Here is a 4,782-nt window from a genome sequence, read left to right as displayed (position 1 = left end):
CCTCACCGACGTTCCCCTGCAACGGGGGTGAGCCGTCGTCCGTCCTCCTCTTCCCCTCTGCCTCGATGCGTCCACCACACCCGCGCCTCACCCCACCATGGCCACGCGCCGGCCGCGCCCGTGTAGCGCCGGCCACGCCCGACGCGAGTGCCCGCGAACCGCGGCCCTTCTCGGCGCCCTCACGGCGCCACGCGCGCCCCGCGAACCGCGGCTGCCCCTGCGCCATAGCCGCCCGGCCCCACTCCTCACCATGCGGCTCCGGCTGCGCCGCCCTGGCCAGCCACCTCGCCGTGCGGCTCCGGCCCGCAACCGTGGCCGTCGCCCCTGGTGGTCACGGGCACGGGCGCCCACGCCCGCCCCGTTAACCCGTGCCCAATAAGCCGCCTTGGGCCACTGACGTAGGGGCCCCACACCCCTAAAACGAAAATTAAAAAAAAAGGAAATGTAATTAATAAAAGTATTAATTAGTTAATTAATTAATTAGTAAATTATTTAAGTTATTTAATCCCGTTTAAATTAATCTAATTAATTAGTTAATTTAGTTAAACCATAATTAATTAGCTAAACCCTAATTAAACTAAACAGTGTATGACATGCGGGGCCCACACATAGTTGACCCAGTCAACAGCACAGTTGACTGCTGATGTCAGCATGATGTCATGCTGACGTCATCTTTTACTATTCTGGATAATGTTGAAATAAATAATTAAATTCCAGAATTTATAACAACTTTAAAAATTCATAGAAAATAAACCGTATCTCGGATAAAAATGTTTTCTATATGAAAGTTGCTCAGAAAAATCCAACGAATCCGAATACGCGGTCCGTTCATCTGTCACATGCCCCTAGCATGCTGAACATGGAACTTTCCCCCTCCGGTCATCTGTCTGACACAGGTCCGGAACCGGGAACACCTTCCCGGTTGATTTCCCCCTTCCCCTATAACGTCTAGGACCGCGTTAGAACACGCTTAGTGCTACGTATCGTCATGTCATGCTTAGTGTTACCTCTGTTTGCTATGTATTTACTGTTTCTTCCCCCTCTTCTCTCCGGTAGACCCCGAGGCCGCTGATGCCCCGGTGATCGACTACGTCGTCGACAACGACCCCCTCCTTGCCAGAGCAACCAGGCAAGCCCCCCCTTTGATCATCCTGATATCGCCCATTCCATTCTCTCATGCTTGCATTAGATTTTGCTACTGTTATTGTTTGCTCCTATTCTGATGCATAGCCTGCTTTTGTACCTGTTATTGCACCTTACCTGCTTATCCTAAACTGCTTAGTATAGGCTGGTTAGTGATCCATCAGTGACCCCCACCTTGTCCTTGTTGCCCCTGCTTCATCATTGAAGACCCGATCAACGGGATTGAAGACCAGGCCCCGGCACCACACATCACTTTCCCCTTAGTTGCTCGACACTGCTGGGTTACTATCAAGTGCCGAGGGTGAGACCTCTACAGCACTTCTAATGTTAACCTGTAGTGTAGCTATTCGGTCGTGGTCATCGAGGGTGATTTCCTCCTTAACCACTTCCGATACGGCTCTGTCTTGCAACCCCTCAAGTGTGAACCTCGAGGGTGATTCCTCTATGTTCACCCTGATGATTACATTGAGTGGAACCCACCGGGGGTGATTCCTTGGGTTTTCCTCTTGATGTTTGGACACACGGATACTTGGACTTTACAGCTGTTACTTGGAAAGTGATGTGGAGACGGGTTGACCTGGAAGGTGCCCGTGAGATAATTACGAGGCGTGGCCGGGCATTCTTAGCCCTTGCCGCAAGTCCTCGAGACGGGGCAACGGGGTCACCTCTTTCGTGAGTCTCTGTTTGTTACCGCGCGTTCCTAATCCACTACGATTTGGATATTTGATCCGAGGGGCCTCTGGCCTGATAGCACTAACCATCACGTGGGCATAGTATGGGCGTTCTGTGTCGTATGCATCAGCCGAAGCTTAATAAACGTCAGCGACGGAGCGGCGCACGCCGGGTTGGACTGGTAAGCTCCTGCCTTTTTAGGGAGGTAGCTAGGTCTGCTCACCGGCCGCGTTCGCAACGTGCAGGAGTTCCCGGGGCGATGGCCCATGACCCCTGGGGGCATAGGTTTAGTCCGGCGTGCTTGACCTCTCTATTTAAGCCTAGGTCGGGTTGCGGCGTATTGTTTGGCCGAGGCCGGGCATGACCCTGGAAAGTGTGTCCGGCCGGAGTCAATCGAGCGTGGTGGGTAAGTTGGTGCACCCCTGCAGGGAAGAACTAATCTATGCATAGCCTGTCCTACGGTAACGGACACTTGGAGTTGTATCCCGATCGATACAACTAGAACTGGATACTTGTGATGAGAACTGGATGGTGATGAGGTTTTGATTGTGATGATAACTGGATAGTATGGCTCTGGGATTTCTTTCTCGCAGGGAGTCGAGAAAGGATCTCCGGCCGAGGTTGATAACACCACTGCTACTTACTTTATGCTACTCTACTCCCTCCTGTTGCTGCAAGATGGTGGGTTCGAGAAGATGCTAGTCTTCGATAGGACTAGGCCTTCTCTCTAATTTGGCATTTCTGCAGCCCAGTCCACATATTTAGCCTTCCTTTGATAATGTTGCATATGTAGTGTAGATCCTTGCTTGCGAGTACTTTGGATGAGTACTCACGGTTGCTTTGCTCCCCCTTTTCCCCCTTCTTTCTTCTTTCTGGTTGTTGCAACTAGATAGTGGAGTCCAGGAGCCAGATGCCACCTTTGACGACGGCTGCTACCCCGAGGGTGCCTACTACCACGTGACGGACGCTGACGACCAAGAGTAGTTAGGAGGCTCCCAGGCAGGAGGCCTTGCCTTTTCGATCATTGTTGTTTTGTGCTAGCCTTCTTAAGGCAAACTTGTTTAACTCATGTCTGTTCTCAGATATTGTTGCTTCCGCTGACTCATTTGTTTTCAAGCTGATGTATTCGAGCCCTCGAGGCCCCTGACTTGTAATATAAAGCTTGTATTATTTTAATTTGTGTCTAGAGTTGTGTTGTGATATCTTCCCGTGAGTCCTTGATCTTGATCGTACACATTTGCGTGTATGATTAGTGTACGATTGAATCGAGGGCGTCACAACTCTGGACAACTTTGACTGGGCAAAATCTTTACTTGCATCTCAATGGACTTACATCATTGAAGGTTCTGTCAGTAATCAAACTCTGCCATTTGTAATTCCTGAAAAGTGTCAAAGTGAGCAGATTCTTTGTTGTGAGAATTTAGTTGAGGAGACAGAAGTTTCTTCTAATGTTGCTTCTACTCCCCAGGCTCTGCAAAGGAGCAGCACCCCTCCTGTGCCACCTGCCAGCACCTCTCTTGCTCACACACAAAGGAAGAGGAAGGATAAAGCTCCTATGGTGGAAACTGAGGTAAGAAGGAGCTTCAGACTGAAAGCCTTAAACAATGGTTTCAGGAGGAAGTCATGCTCAGATAAAAATTGCTTCCCCTGTTCTACTGATCCTCCTACCATTACCACTAAGATAGTAAAGAACCTGACTGTTTCCTTTTGCAAGGCTGCTGCAAAGGACTGTTCTGAGGAGATGCTGCACCAGCCCAAGAAGAAGAAGGAGGCTAAGGCTGCTGCTAAAGGAGCCCCCAAGAAGGTTGTTTTCAAGCCTTAAGCTTGCTTTCTGAAGAACATCATGTTAACATCAAGAAGTTTTAGATCTAGGGATGTGTTGCACTTTTGGAATGGACTTTTAATGCTACTTATGAGATACTATGATTTTGTAATGACTCTGAATTCTGAAATGAGAGACAATTGCTTTCTTATTTATCTTTGTGCTGCTTGGGCCGGGTGTATTGTGGAAAGCTGTGGCATCCTGTTCTGTTATGTTAAAAGATTGCTTGTTATCTTGCATGCTTGGTGTTCATTACAAGCTTCCTTGAGATAAATAGTACTAGCTACAGTCCATGCTTTATTTGAACATGAATCGCAACTGGAATATTCTCAACTGAAATATCAGAGGTATTAATGACAATAACAAATGGTTTCACTTCGAAACAAGATTGTTGAGGCTAATGCAGACATAGTTTGCCTGCAAGAAACAAAGAAAGAGCACTTTGACTTCAGATACATCAAAAATTTCTGCCCCAACAGGATCAACTGTTTTGATTTTCTTCCCTCTATGGGGGCCTCTGGTGGTCTACTCATTGCCTGGAATGGCAGCATTTTTGAGGGGGAAACTTTGTTTCAAAATGAGTCTTCTCTCTCCATCATGTTTACTTCTAAGCTCTCTGGTGAGTCCTGGATTCTCACCAATATTTATGGCCCTTGCCAAGGTGCAGTCAGGGAAGAATTTCTAATTTGATTCAACAACATACAAATGCCTGATGAGACAAACTGGATGATTTTGGGTGATTTCAACTACATTAGGTACCCCCACAAGAGAAGCAGGGCTGGGGGTAACTTCTCAGATATGTTAAAATTCAATGATGCCATTAATAGCTTGGCACTGGTTGAAATCCCACTAAAAGGGAGGAGTTTTACTTGGAGCAACATGCAGCAAGCACCTTTACTAGAAAAATTAGACTGGGCTTTCACTTCTGAGTCCTGGACATCTCACTTTCCTAATACTCTGGTTCTTCCTCTGTCAAAGCCTGTCTCAAATCACATATCATGTCAAGTGCAAATTGGAACTCATATTCCCAAGTCTAAAATCTTTAGGTTTGAAAATTATTGGCTGCAAATTGAGGGTTTCAAAGATATTGTAAGGCAAAATTGGGAGCAGGACATCCATATCCAAGACAGTGCAAAGAGAATTAC

This window comes from Triticum dicoccoides, chromosome 6B (genome assembly GCF_002162155.2).
Source record: "Triticum dicoccoides isolate Atlit2015 ecotype Zavitan chromosome 6B, WEW_v2.0, whole genome shotgun sequence".
NCBI lineage: Eukaryota > Viridiplantae > Streptophyta > Magnoliopsida > Poales > Poaceae > Triticum > Triticum dicoccoides.
The sequence above is the reverse complement of the archived record's forward strand: the minus strand, read 5'-3'. Positions refer to the sequence as shown.